The following is a 16,042-nucleotide window of genomic DNA, read 5'->3' as shown; positions in this document are numbered from 1 at the left end:
GAGCATTGTTATTATTTTAGCTGTGCGAAGCGCCCCTCCTTACTGAATGGATGGAAGTTTAAGTAATAAACATTAATAAGAGGCTGTGGGCTGAGTTACATATTCACTTCGGTGGTAATGTCACTGGTAATGGGATTTATTACAAAACTGTAGCAACCGGTAAATTATTTATCCTTTGTGCATATATGTAGCTTTCAAACTGTACAAAACACAATTTAGCTGCATGCAGGGACGCAACATATCAAATGCCATGGCAAGCAACTCCTCTGGGTCCACTATGTTGGAATATGGTTTTCTCCCATGGAAGGTGACCAATCAGGGAATGAGATGTTATAATGAGCAGGATCCAGTCAGGGCAATGCCACATAATAAGCACAAACAAATCAAGAGTGCGATTAGAGTCCGTGTTTTCAAAAAAACTGAAATGCTTAGCTAGCGTTTTCAGAAATATATGGCTCTGGTGAGGATTTTCAGAAGTTAAAAATACTGGAGTAGTTTGGATGAAAGCTGAAAATGGAGGTATTAGGACAGGTTAGTTATTAGATAAACAAACGGTCTTGATGAACTAAATTGTCTCCTCTCATTTGTTTAATTTCTTATGTTCTCATGATTAATGTCTGCATTTTTAAACAAAAATGTAGTAGTGTGAACAGGTCCTAAATGTAGTTCATCACAGTTACATTCCAAAAGAGCATATGCTTGTACCTGTAATGTGTATTCAGTATTTGTGTTAGTTGTTACTTTTCCCAGAATGCAAAGCACCAGCTTTATGTGTCTTTAACGTCTAGAAAGGCAGCACCAAATAAACTAATCTGGTGGGTGACGTGACTGACTCACATAAGATTGGAGACTGAGCCTCTTTGAAGTGTTTTTTATACAAGTAAAACCTTGTACTTAAAATATGCTTTGTGTTATACATGTTCAAAATTTGTTTCTCTTACCACTAGCTGCAAAACATAATGAGCTCAATTGTGGCTTTGTCCTCCATAATTAAGATGAAAACTTCTGAAATCTTGTATTGGCGTGTTTCAGCTAGCATAACTGACTTAAAGATTTTTCATTGTATGAAATTTGAAATTGAAATTGAAATATGAAATTTTTAAGTAAAACTTCCTATTAAACTGAGAAATGTCAAACCTAATGATTTTAGCAGCATGTGTATTATTGCTAGTGCGACTTTTGCTGTGGTGGAATTGGCAGTTGTACCCTTGGAGCGCTTTGGTTTAAGGACCTGGATTGTTAAGCTACAGAGAAGTGGGCCTGTGATTAACACAGGAATCTTTGTTATTTGTCAGCTGTTGCTCTTTAATGCATTACACACTTTAAAACCAGCATATTCTTCTTAATATATGCCTATCAGTTAATTTACAACTTCCAGTAAAAGTACAACTGAGAAATTACTTAAGCTGTTGTGTCATACATAAAAACAGGTGATTTCTTTAAAATAGGACATGTAAAAAAAATAAGGAAGAAAACACAATAAATGTTTCCCAGCACTGACAGTGTGCGTGAATGTTATGTATTACTGCATTGCCTTTTGCAAGGACTGTATATTACATGTTTTGTCTTGATTATATGTATTTTATCTATATTTTATAAATAAAAATCTATTGTTTGTATAAAATAGGTATTCTAGACTCTCCCTCTCCCCAAATTAAAATTATTTTTAAAAGATCAGGTTTCTTTTTTGTATTTATTTTATCATCATATCTGCCTGGATTCAAATCTATTATATTGCCCTGAACAGGCCTGCCACCAAAGGGAAGACCAAGACAGTCAGCGTGTACTGCTTAAGGAGCGTTCATATCGCACAGTAAGTCACCAAGGTCACCGATTTAAGGCACTTAAAATGCAAAATGCATCTATTGTGATAGCCATGTCTGTCTGTCTGTCTGCAGAAAACAACTTGGCTTTTAGTGGATATTGTTGAACTTTGGGAAACTTATTCTTCAAGGAAATTCGTCAAAGCAGTTCAGATTTCACTGAGATGTCTTGAACCTGGCACACTGTACACATTTTTGAAATCTCCCACTGAGAAGCACTAGCCAATTTACAAACTCGTCTATCTTAAAAAACAGAGAAAACTTTCTGTAGGACTTTCACTATCAATTAGTTTACAGTTTCACTTTTACCTTGGGAGTGGTTACTTCATCTTGTATAGTTTTGTATATTTTACTTATTTTTACAGCCACTCTTGATGGCAAAACAGTGAAATGCCTGCAGGTATGTGCAGTGAAGCAAATACACCTCACTGCAGCACTCAGATGGGGACAGGTGTAGGTGGGGTTTGATGACCGAGTGATACCATATAAGGATGAAATAACATTTGAGGTGTACTTATTCAATTCTCTAATAATATTCTTCATTTATTCAATGTGTAAATATGTTATTTATTCATTTATCGACATACAAGATTAAATATCATCTCCTAATGTATCACAATGCAGGGGTGATATTCATTTTAAGCTAACAATTTGGCTCCAGCCCACACTCGTCTCTGTGGCTGCATGGTGTCTCTCCGTGAGCTTCTATCACAGCAGCTCACTTCTCCTCCTTGAAACTGAAGTGAGCAAGTGACACAATGTTTATGGCTATAAAAGTAAAAAATGCAAGCAGCTTACCTTACATAAGAATTTATGAAAAATGGTTTATTGACTCTTTATGCCACATGTGTAGTTCTGTATTTCCATAACAAAAAAACAACCTCACAGCTATATTATCTGAAGATTATAACGATTCAGTGATCCGCTATCTATTATGTTCGGATTCAACCAACAACTTTAGCTACAGACTTCAGCTTAGATTTTAAACCAGCAAGCCCGTGATTCTTGAAAGAATCGCAAATCCAAGAATGGCAATCACCTCATGGAGGGTGGGTGCGTCCTGGGAAATGTCATTTAATTAAATAAACATATTTGTACTAAAGCGGTTTCTTTTTGGAGTTGTGACTCATGTGGTTGTGGTGTTTCAGAAACGCGTTGTAGGCGTCTTGTTTCCATCAGGACGTAAATGCATGACAATATCGCGGTGAAACGGAGGCTGACTGTCATCATTTTGAAACACAGTTGTCATTTCATTAACGATGGGAACATTGTATCGTCTCGGATCCTGTTGTTTGTCCTTTATTAGTACTAAGGCAATTGTAGTTGGTGCCACACCATCCGCCTCTGCTTTTGTATTGGCTTCTCTTTCAACCTCATGTAGCATTTTCATAGAGTTTGCTAATGGGTGATTGTTTATGACTTCAGCTACGTTTCTCATTATTAGCTCTGTGGTTGATATACTGCGTCATCCAGATGTAACACGTACATTTGGGCACATTTGCGGTGGTGATTTGGCTCAGGGTGCACTGTTCCAATCTGATGCAATATTTGTCAACACACGCGAAAGCAGTATGGGCCATTCCCAGGGGGAAAGCCGGTGCGTGATGAAATATCATGGAGGGTGGGTGCGTCCTGGGACAGTTCATTTCAACGCGCTTCTGTTATTGTTTATCTTCATGCAGTCTCATTATTGATTTTTTATGGCTGTGTCATCGTATATGCGGTGGTGTGGCCGTTTGCGTCTGGGCGGCTGTACAACCTGGCGTGCACGGTTTACCTCAGGTATAGTTTACAGGTCGTAGGCATGGTAAAGTTTCCATTTAATTCAATAATCCCATTTGAACTAAAGTGGTTTCTTTGTGTGGGCGCGTTCGTTCATTGTTTTTATCCATGTTGTTTGGGCACCACCTACTGACTCTGGTTTGAACTAAAGCGGTTTGTTTGTGTGGGCGCCTTCGTTCATTGTTTTTACCCATGTTGTTTGGGCGCCACCTACTGACTCTGGGAAGCAGCCGCGTTGTCGTTTACTGTTGGGAATTATAATTGCACTTACGTTAGTTGAGCTGTTTCGTTTTTGAGCCGTGACTCCTTTGCCTGGGAGCTGTTTCGTGCGCTTCATTTGTCTAGCGGGTGTGTTTTTTGTGGCTGTGTCGTTAGCTATGGCCGGCTCGTTGCAGTGGCGATCACACTGGTAGGCGTGTTTTCTGTGGCTGTGTCGTTAGCTATGGGCGAGCTCGTTGCAGTGCGCGTGCGCTTCAATGCGCCCTGCTTCCATAACCTTCAGTTAGTAATATGGATCCTTATTGGGTACTTCTCTGAAAATGTTTAAGAAATGTGAATTACTGTTAAGTGCTCACAGACACTCCACATCCAACAACTAATGACAGCACATCACTGTTAACATCACATGTGACTGTAAATTGATATTAAAAACATTTTATTTACACTACTAATGCGTGTTATTACATTCTGTTATCACTGTTACAATGGAAAAAACATTTAAGAAACAAATTATTAGCAATTTTGAATATGTAATAAAACAAATCGTGATAACAAACTCTCTGATAAAATGGCTAGAAAATGTAAAAATGCTTCAACTTTGAAACAAGCTGACCAAGTCTATGAATACACCTGAATGGTCCACAATGTATGCATTGTCTTACTTGTTTAGTGTAGGGAAGACTGCACCTCTCAGTGCAACAAACTCATTCTTTAAGGCTGCTACGTGATCCCCCATTTAAACTGTCTGCGGTGAATGGCTACCTCACTTTTCACACCAGAGATGATGAGTTGCAAACTGGTTGGACATGCAAGTAAGAATGTCACCGTACTCCATACAGGTTGCAGTACAACTGTTACTGCTACTAAGAGCTCCATATGCCGTTGGTGTGTCCCTTTCTAACTCAAAGCCTTCAGAGTAAAAGAACTATAAGAAGGCGCCTGTGGTAAGTCCAGTATGCAATGGTGATGTGTAATTAAATTGTTTGGTTTTTGTAACATCTTGTGCTGCCTGTATGTAATGTATTCAGACAAATTATGACTGAGCATAGCTGTGCCACTTTAGAAAAGATGTTATGTACTCCATGAATAACAGCAAATTTAATTTAAATGAAGTTATGTTCCACATGTTCCTGTTTTCATTGTGCCGATGTGGGGAGCGGATTCAGATGTGTTTTCTTGTTTATCCTTTTTGTGCTTATAAAAGGAATTGTTCAGTTTCACTTTTCCCTCATATGGTTTCCTAAGGGGATCTCTAGTTTCCTCCATCAGACCAAAGTCTTGCAGTGGGGGTCTTTGGAGACCTTAAACTGCCCAGTGCAAGTGTACTGTGTGTGTTTGTCTTATAGTGTATTGGAGTCATACTGGAGTTGACATCTGGCCTTTGACTCCTTGATGGTATGGAGCCTGCAAACTGGACAAGCATGTAAAAACTAAAGAATAGATGGATTAACAAATCTCAAACTGTTTGAGTATCAATTATTCAAAGTAAGGCTTTAAAATAAGAACCTGCATTTTCATATAATTTATTTTTATAAAAAATGTATGGTAAAATCATTAAATAAATAAGTCAGTAAGCATTTTTAAACCCCAAGGAACATTTGTGAAGAACATAAGAGTAGAATCACCAATAACTTTGAAAACACAACCTGGTTGTTGTTGCATGACTTTTGTCAGAGAGAAATACTCTGTAAATAAAGAATAGTGGAGATCACCATTAGAAATGATTCCAAAGATGGATGTCTTTTATTACAACAAGCTTGAGGGAGTCATCGTGTAATCAAGAGAAGATCAGCACAAGACTATGGACTATGGAGTAAAGTAACAACCTTAAGTAAGTTAGGTTTACACAGTTAACACAGTCAAGAAACATATTTGTTGTACCAATCAGGGTAGAGATAAATGGTATCATCTTTAAACGCAACTCTTATCTTAAATGTTATCTAAGGATCCCAAAATAATTAGATCAAAAGTCTCTGGCATGCATCTCTATCTGAAAAAAGTGTGCTTCTTATATACACTACCATTCTTAAGGGTGGTGTCACCTGTAAATGTTCATGTTTTTGATGGAAATTAATATAATCAAGATACCATTAAATTGATTTTAAAATATAGCTAAGAAATTACTAGTGTTTATAATGTTGCAAGATACTGGCATTCCTAAAATTCACTTCTGGGTTCAAAAATGGGCATAATGAAACAGTTTTCTCAACAAACATGCCAGTCGATCGTTTGTAACATTTCCATGTGATACATAGTCAAGAAAGTGAAGATTTCATACAAAGAGGTCTATTCTTGTCTGGAGGGAAGAGGGTGAACTAGATCTAACTAGGATAGAAAAAGAGGGGGAAGGCCCAGATGGGCAACTGCATAAAAGGATAAGAACAACAGAGTGTGTGAGAAACAAACACCTTACTGGTCCTCAGTTCACTAAATACACACCAACTACCAGTGTCATCTGCAACAGAGAAAAGACAACTCTGAGATACACTTTTCCAGTCATGTCTATGTTCCTTCACCCTGTTTCACCTTTTCATTTTATTTTCCAGTCTCAGATATGGCTTTTTCTTTGAAACTCTGCCTTTAAAGCCAGCATCCCAGAATCGTCCAAAAAAGTCAAACGTGTGCAGAGACTTTTGAAGAATATGCGTCAAGGGCTTTGATCTGCACTCAGTGACCTCCTTAAGCACTCTGTGATAAATCATCATCAGGTTCTGGTGATCTGTTAGGTTTCATCCTATTCATTCCAAGCAATGCGTCTCCCACGACAATTTCTTAAAATCACTCAGTGCCTCCTTAATAGTCCCTGTTACTTCTGGGAGGTTATCAATCTCTTCACATGTATAAACTTAAATAAACTGTCTGTACATGTTAGCTTGCCTTTATCATTCCTAATACTCTTCTCCTCCTCCTTGACTGTTTTTTTACTACTACTTGTAAGAAGAAAAATTAAATAAAAACTGAACATATTTATTATATCTAGATACTTAAACTATATATATGAAAAGGTCTATTAAGTTCATAAAAAACACAATTTATATACAGACAACATGCTAAGTCAGCCTAAAATATCGTAAAAAAAAACCCTAACAAACACACACAAATACATAAACATTTATGTGTGGGCAGACATGGGCAGAACTCCAAGCACTATGGCTGGTGGGCACAGCTCGTCACCCGCCTAATACCAGCCCTTCAGTGACGCATGGTGATGGCAGCCTCATGCTTTGGGGAGCTTCACAATAGCAGGAGAGACGGAATTGACAGAAGGATGAATGCAATCAAATACAGAGAGGTTGTGTGCATCCAATCTCAAACTAAGGTGATGGTTCACCCTTCAGCATGACCATGAGCTGAAGTGTACAGCCAAGACAACACTGGAGTGGATTCAGCACAAGTCTCTGCCTGTCTTTCAGTGGCTAGGCCCAAGGCCTAAACCTAAACCCCATCAAATGTGTGGGGAGAGCTGAAGGTGGCTGTTTACAGAGAGCATGAGAGGATCTGCAATGAAGAATGGGATAAACTGCCCAAATCCAGCTGTGCAAAGAAGACTCAAAGCTGTAATTGCTGCCAAACGGTCTTCTGAATTAGGGGTCTGAATGTTTATATGAGGGTGGCGCAGTGGGTAGTGCTGCTGCCTTGCAGTTGCGGGAGACCTGGGGACCTGGGTTTGCTTCCCGGGTCCTCCCTATGTGGAGTCTGCATGTTCTCCCCGTGTCAGCGTGGGTTTTCTCCGGGCGCTCCGGTTTCCTCCCACAGTCCAAAGACATGCAGGTTAGGTGGATTGGCGATTCTAAATTGGCCCTGGTGTGTGCTTGGTGTGTGGGTGTGTTTGTGTGTGTTCTGCGGTGGGTTGGCACCCTGCCCGGGATTGGTTCCTGCCTTGTGCCCTGTGTTGGCTAGGATTGGCTCCAGCAGATCCCCGTGACCTTGTGTTTGGATTCAGCGGGTTGTATAATGGATGGATGTTTATATGAAAAAGAGTTTTCAGCTTTTTTCTGATTTCTGATAAATTTGCAAACCTTCTGACAATGTTTTCACTTTGCCATTATTATGGGCAAAACTGGCAAATTTATCCATTTAAAACTAAAGCTGCAACATAATAAACTGTCCACAAAGTAAAGAGGTGAGAATACTTTCTGAATCCACCATAAATGCCCTTCCCTTTTTATACTCTTTCAAAAAATATTCTTTTGTTTGTTTTTACTTTTCTCAGCCTTTGACCGTGTTATCACAAACCTTGTGCCCCGTTTATCGTGCCAGGTGTAACAGGTGAGTTTCTGGTTTCTAGCTTTGTGCCCAGTGCTGCCAGAATGAGCTCTGGCACCTTGAAATGCTGAATTGAAGTGTGCCATGTTAACATTTTCTTTATTGAACCAGTAACCCCGCGATTCTCGAAAGAATCGCAAATCCAAGAATGGCAATCAGTTTCTGTTCCGTCCGATATTTGGAGGGAGGAAATATCATGGAGGGTGGGTACGTCCTGGGAAATATTTTATTTAATTAAATATACATATTTGTACTAAAGCGGTTTCTTTTTGGAGCTGTGACTCATCTGGTTCTGGTGTTTCAGAGTCGCGTTGTAGGCGCTTTCGTTTATTTTTTTTATCCATGCAGTCTCTTTTTTGTTTTTCTATGGCTGTGTCATTAGCTAGAAGTCGTTTGCTGACGGCGGCAGATTCGCGTGCTGAAGTGACCATGGCGGCTAGGGTTACCACCCGTCCTTTAAAATACGGAATCGTCCCGTATTTGAGAATGAAATTGCGCGTCCCGTTTTGAATCAATACGGGACGGGATTTGTCCCGTATTTTTTTTATCATTTTTTTTAAAGCAGCGTCTCATGCAAATCATCTCACACACATTTTATGAAGATGCCTCCTTTCCTACTTTTGATTGGGTAATACTTGATGTCATCGTTAGTTTGATTGGTCTTTTTAACTGTCCAGTGAGGAGGGCGGGTCTTTTAAGTAGAGTCTGCAAAGTGTTGGCACTGGGATGTGGCCCCCGCTGCAGTATGCGTCCCTTATTTTTTTGTATTAAAAGTGGTAACCTTAATGGCGGCGGATCCGGGCATGGAGGGCTACATTACTAAAGAATATGCAGATAATAAGACATTGTATTCTGTCTCTCTTAATTACAGTATGGAAGACATTATGTAAGAGAGACAGAATTCATTACAAGCAAAGTTTAATAATAATCAAAGGGAACAGAAGTACAATACCTGCTCCAATATGCGGCATCAGTTTTATGGCTTGTTTTTGTTAGAGTGGAGCGAACACACAAAGCAGTACATCTGTGAAATGAACTGTCAAGTACGCTTAGCTAATGGGTTCTCTTTTTAGGTCCTTTTAACTAGATTAAAGACAGAACACTAAAAGCTGCTTAAGGCTCTCGTTCCTGTTAAGCTGATTTTGTTTCTGGTAGCAGCCATCTAGCATGAATAATAAGATAATGTGAGAAGCAGATGTTTTAATTCTTATAAAAACAATGCCTCCAGTGAAATGAAAGCAATCAAAGGTGTGATTCAAAGTATCATACAGTCATGTATTCCTGTCTGACTTGTTGCCTAAGCTATAACAAAAATGTCAATATTTTCCTTTCTCTGCGCAACTCAAGTCTCACTTATAAGCCTTTGTAGATCCATCTATTCCTTAGTGCACCTGCCGGCTAAAAACAGCAGAACAGAAATAAAGCCACTACTACATTCGGCTGCTTTCCTCTCAGAAATTTGCAACAGATAGTTAGATGATAAAAGAAAACAAAGAGAAAATAAAACTTTTGCAGAAACTCAATCAATATATATAAATAAAATAACTAAAAACACCCCCATAAAACACACACGAGAACCTGTGGCTTTCATAACAGAGAGTTGCTGCTGTCAGCATGTGGAAGAATAATTCTAGGGTAACAGAGCATTCATCAAGAAGTAGCATAAATGGGTTAATACATGTCAGAAATCAGATAAAGGTCAAGTGAAGAACAAAATGTACTGAAAGATGACTAAGAGATGACTAAGACATCAGCAGATGTCCTGAAAACAACCAGAATGGACAGTTGTTATATGCACAGAATTTTCATGGGTGAAGAACCAGAATCTTCTACTGTATGTACATGAGCTTTCTCAATTTTTTTATTTTTAATGAATTTGCAAAAACCTCAAGTAAACTTTTTTCACGTTCTCATTATGGGGTGTTGTGTGTAGAATTCTGAGGAAAAAAATGAATTTAATCCATTTTGGAATAAGGCTGTAACTTAACAAAATGTGGAAAAAGTGATGCGCTGTGAATACTTTCCGGATTCACTGTATATATATATATATATATATATATATATATATATATATATATATATATATATATATATATATATATATATATATATATATATATATCTACGGTGGGTTGGCACCCTGCCCGGGATTGGTTTCTGCCTTGTGCCCTGTGTTGGCTGGGATTGGCTCCGGCAGACCCCCGTGACCCTGTGTTTGGATTCAGCGGGTTGGAAAATGGATGGATGGATATATATATATATATATATATATATATATATATATATATATATATATATATATATATATAAATTTTTAATGTAGGTAGATCATTTTGACCTGGTCATTTTAAAAGTAACTTGCAAGCCGAAAAAGTGTGGGCACCCCTGCCTTACAATACATCCCATATTTAGCTTCAATTATTGTAATTTGCTCCCTGTTTACCTTTGCTCAGTCGCACAACGCCTTTCTACCTTACTTTTATCTTCACCTTTTCCATCTTTGAAGGAGCTGCACCTCCAAATAGGTGTAGCAGAGCCCCTTAGGCAGAAGGGATCGCAGTACAAACATGTCAGTAATACAGGGATACGCAGCAGCCTTTACAGAGGCTTTCTATCTCTCTCTGTTTTTTAAATTTATTTACAATTATTATTAATGGTTTAAATGTAATTAATTAATTAATCGTATTAATTAGTAATGTTAAAATTTGGCTTCTGGCTTGCTACCACACTTTTTGAATGAATTTTTAAACTAAAATGAAGAGACACTGCCTTCAAAGGAGACCAGCGCACTGGCCCACCTGAACTGCCTCTCTGACAAGCTGAGAACTTGAGAAATGTCAGACGGTGAGTGTAAAGCTCCGATGGCTGCCAATGTCTATCACATCAGAGAATATAAAAGACTCTAAAAAATGTAAAGTGAAATGTATTAAACATTCCCCCGTTTACTTGGTAGTACTGCGATCACCGCCGCCTAACATATATAAAATACATCCCCACCCATAATTACAACAGCGCAAGTGAGCAGAGAGCTGAGGAGACTTCGTGCCAGCAAAGCAGTGGGTCCAGATGGAGTATCGCCACGACTGCTGAAGGTCTGTGCATCGGAGCTGGGGGGTCCTCTACAGCGCATCTTCAACCTGAGCCTGGAACAGGGGAGAGTCCCGAGGCTTTGGAAAACATCTTGCATCACCCCCGTCCCAAAGCTATCACGTCCTAGTGAGCTGAATGACTTCCGGCCTGTTGCTCTGACGTCACATGTGATGAAGACCATGGAGAGGCTGCTGCTTCACCACCTGAGGCCACAGGTTCAACACGCCCTCGACCCTCTGCAGTTCGCATATCAGGAGAAGGTGGGAGCGGAGGATGCCACCATCTACATGATACACCGATCCCTCTCCCACTTGGACAGAGGCAGTGGTGCTGTAAGAATTATGTTTCTAGACTTCTCTAGCGCCTTCAACACCATCCAACCTCTGCTCCTTAGGGACAAGCTGACAGAGATGGGAGTAGATTCATACCTAGTGGCATGGATCGTGGACTATCTTAAAGACAGACCTCAGTACGTGCGTCTCGGGAACTGCACGCCTGACATTGTGGTCAGCAACACAGGAGCGCCACAAGGGACTGTACTTTCTCCGGTCCTGTTCAGCCTATATACATCGGATTTCTAGTACAACTCGGAGTCCTGCCACGTGCAAAAGTTCGCTGACGACACTGCTATCGTGGGCTGCATCAGGAGTGGGCAGGAGGAGGAGTATAGGGACCTAATCAATGACTTTGTTAAATGGTGTGACTCAAACCACCTACAACTGAACAGCAGCAAAACCAAGAAGCTGGTGGTGGATTTTAGGAGGCCCAGACGCCTCATGGACCCTGTGATCATCAGAGGTGACTTTGTGCAGAGGGTGCAGACCTATAAATACCTGGGAGTGCAGCTGGATGATAAATTAGACTGGACTGCCAATACTGATGCTCTGTGTAAGAAAGGACAGAGCCGGTTATACTACCTTAGAAGGCTGGCGTCCTTCAACATCTGCAATAAGATGCTGCAGATGTTCTATCAGACGGTTGCGGCGAGCGCCCTCTTCTATGTGGTGGTGTGCTGGGGAGGCAGCATAAAGAAGAGGGACACCTCACACCTGGACAAACTGGTGAGGAAGGCAAGCTCTATTGTTGGCATGGAGCTGGACAGTTTAACATCTGTGGCAGAGCGACGGGCGCTCAGCAGGCTCCTATCAATTATGGAAAATCCACTGCATCCACTTAATAGTATCATCTCCAGACAGAAGAGCAGCTTCAGCGACAGACTGCTGTCACTGTCTTGCTCCACTGACAGACTGAGATTGTTCCTCCCCCAAACTGTGCGACTCTTCAATTCCACAGGGGGGGTAAACGTTAACATTATATAAAGTTATTGTCTGTTTTTACCTGCATTATTATCACTCTTTAATTTAATATTGTTTTTTGTATCAGTAAGGTGCTGCTGGAGTATGTGAATTTCCCCTTGGGATTAATAAAGTATCTATCTATCTATCTATCTATCTATCTATCTATCTATCTATCTATCTATCTATCTATCTATCTATCTATCTATCTATCTATCTATCTATCTATCTATCTATCTATCTATCTATCTATCTATCTATCTAAAGAAACCCGTTACACCCTGTTGGAAGAGCTGCTCATCCGAAAATAAAAAGGTTGAATATCCGGAGTAAGGATAAAGAGTACAAACTTGTCTGGAGATGGAAGAGGCAAAGATCCGGAGCAAGGCCTAAACTAAGGTGTAAAGGATTCAGACCTGGGCTGACTTCATATCTCTCTACTCTAAAAGAAAATCTTGAGGTGAGACTTTTGCCAAGAGATTTTCTCAAGTCCCGCCCTCCTCTTAACCATTTACAGCCATGCCCACGGCCCACTCACCTCTCAATTGTGTGAATGCTTTTGTCAGACACAGTTCCTGCACTCTCAGCTCTTATAAATTTTTACGTTTTCCTCACTTTAAGTTCCCAATAAAAGAAGATTTATTATGTCCAAACCTTATTGATGAATTTCATCCCGAAATGTATTCAACACAAGAAATGAGTACACGGGCAATCCTAGTACCGAGAAATGATGAAGTCAAATGAATTAACGCCACAATTGTCAATCAGTTACACAGCAATGACATATAAAATTTTAACAGGCGACAAGAAAGGTAATGTAGTACATCTTCCACAGATAGCATTGGACACCAAAGGACATCTTGATATGCCATTCATATTAAAACGTTTACAGTTTCCCGTTAGAATAGCTTTTGCTATGACGATTAACAAATCACAGGGACAAACATTTGAAAAAATCAGTTTATTTATTAGAGAGAAAGAAACGATATCCACTCACAGGCAGTTATAAGTTGCGCTTTCACAATGTAAGTCCAAACATCCATCCATCCATCCATCCATTTTCCAACCCGCTGAATCCGAACACAGGGTCACGGGGGTCTGCTGGAGCCAATCCCAGCCAACACAGGGCACAAGGCAGGAACCAATCCCAGGCAGGGTGCCAACCCACCGCAGGACACACACACACACACCAAGCACACACTAGGGCCAATTTAGAATTGCCAATCCACCTAACCTGCATGTCTTTGGACTGTGGGAGGAAACCGGAGCGCCAGGAGGAAACCCACGCAGACACGGGGAGAACATGCAAACTCCACGCAGGGAGGACCCGGGAAGCGAACCCAGGTCTCCTAACTGCAAGGCAGCAATGCTACCCACTGCGCCACCGTGCCGGCCAAGTCCAAACACGAATCAAAATTCAATGCGATATTGATGAAAAGTTAACTGAAAAAATTGTTTAAAAAGTATTTGCGTGTTAATTTCAAAGCTGAAAAGAGCAAAAATGTATAACGCAACGAATACCTATAACGCAATGTGAAACATAATTTTCTCTCAATTGATTACATTTAACTATTTTTTATTATGGTTAATTACTCTCTGTAATGTAAAATAGTAATGTAAAAAATGAAAATAACAATCTCTTTAAATTGTTCATCCGTATCCCTATGATCCGCGAAGTGGCTAGCGCGTAACACCCGCCCGGAGGTTGGCGAGAGAAGCGAGCAGGGGGCAGAGCCCCCTAGTAATAAGAAATATTCTACTGTTTTCATATAATGTTGGTGATGGAGCAAATCCCAGCCAGCATATGGTGCAAGGCAGGAACAAACCCTGGACAGGATTCCAGTCCATCATAGGATGAACACACACACATACACAATGGCCAACTTAGTATCACCAATCTACCTAACCTGCATGTCTCTGGATGGACTGGGGGAGGAAACCGAAGAACCTGGGATGCGAGCCCTGATCTCCTTACTGCGACGCAGCAGCGCTAGCACTGCACCACCCCATTAATAATTGTTAAAAAAAAAGGGGCTGCTGCATGGTGCGGCACCTGGAACAAATGGTACGAACAGTACTATAAAGTAGTACAAAGCCTTCTGTGTTTTACAAGACATGGAGAATGATGTATGAGCACTGTCCACTGACCACAATGATTTCAGCAGTGTTTTCTACTATGTCTCCATCCAGCTTTCCCTTTTCAACGCATACCTTCAGAAAGTCTTTAGACCCCATCACTTTTTACACATTTTCTTTTAGCAGCCTTGTGTTAAAATCATTTACATTTATTTTCTCGCTCATCAAGAAACATTCAATACCCCAGAATGACAAAGCAAAAACAATTTTTGAAATGTTTGCATATTTATTAAAAATTAAAAAACTGAAATATCACATTGACACAAGTATTCAGACCCTTGAAATTTGGCTCTAGTGCATCCCATTCCTTTGATCGTTGTTGAGATGTTTCTGCACCTTGTTTGGGGTCCACTTGCGGTCAGAATTCAATTTAATGGACTAAAGCTCATTAGAGAAGACACAGACCTGCAGTTGACACCATCGAAAAACTGAACTCGCCCTCTCAGCTTTGACGTGTGGAAGTGGCACTTTTAATTTTGAGCTGTATTTCATGAAGTGTTTGGAGGAAAATTATGGATAAAATTAAATAAACAATCAACAAAAACATATTCCGTAGCACATTTATTGATGTGTGCTCACATTTCATGCTTTTTCCCTTATTTACTATCACATTTATCAGCACTTTTGTCTGTGTATTTATTTATCTATTTATTTATGTATTTGATTTTGTCCAAAATGTTCCTCTATAGGCGAAGACCAAACACTGCTCATCATCTGCCTAATACCATCACTGTGGTGAAAGATGGGGGTGCCAGCATCATGCTTCTACTAAGTACTGATTTCAGTTTTAATAAATTTGCAATCCTTTCTGAAAACATGCTTTCATATTGTCATTATGGGTTATTAAATGTAAATTGACATGGAAAATGGCATATTTCTTATTTGAAATTAAATCTACAACACAAAAAGTGTGTACAAAGTAAAGGAATCTGAATATTTTCTGAATCCACTGTATCAGTGAATAGTGAACAACAAAAATGACAACAAACATAAAAGCAGTCCACCTCGCAGGATGCCAACCACTAAACTAAAGGCTACGATTTTCCTAATTGTACTGTCTCTCTCTCTATATATATATATAAAATCCAACGCCTGTCTGTCTGTCCGCTTTTCTTGAGAGAACTACTTAACAGATTTAGATCGGGTGTTTTTCTAGAATTTGCTTGAACATTCCGGCTGATTTTGCGACGTCTCTCACCGCGGTAAGAATCATAGTTCGCTTGCAGGAGTGATATATTTGTGCTAATTCGAGACAGAGGCTGTGGGCTGAGGGGAGGGGGAAGCGTGACGTTGTAGCAGGGCTACATAATAATAGTATGTTCTATTTTGTGCTGAGTGCGTTTTGTTTTCATCGTCCCGTTTACTGTTCGTTATGTGTGCGCCAGTAAATGTTGTCCCCGTAAGTGCAGAGGGGAAGGATGATGGAGAGAG

The 16,042-nt window shown here is 40.0% G+C and overlaps 1 protein-coding gene across 1 annotated transcript in view; it reads right to left on the bottom strand.

Annotated features, from left to right (window-relative positions):
• Positions 1-16,042, bottom strand: part of myd88 (MYD88 innate immune signal transduction adaptor) — a 399,089-nt gene that overhangs the window by 258,317 nt on the left and 124,730 nt on the right. The gene's annotated exons all lie outside the window — the stretch shown is intronic.

Source organism: Erpetoichthys calabaricus, chromosome 6 (assembly GCF_900747795.2).
Source record: "Erpetoichthys calabaricus chromosome 6, fErpCal1.3, whole genome shotgun sequence".
NCBI lineage: Eukaryota > Metazoa > Chordata > Cladistia > Polypteriformes > Polypteridae > Erpetoichthys > Erpetoichthys calabaricus.
The sequence above is the reverse complement of the archived record's forward strand: the minus strand, read 5'-3'. Positions and strand labels throughout refer to the sequence as shown.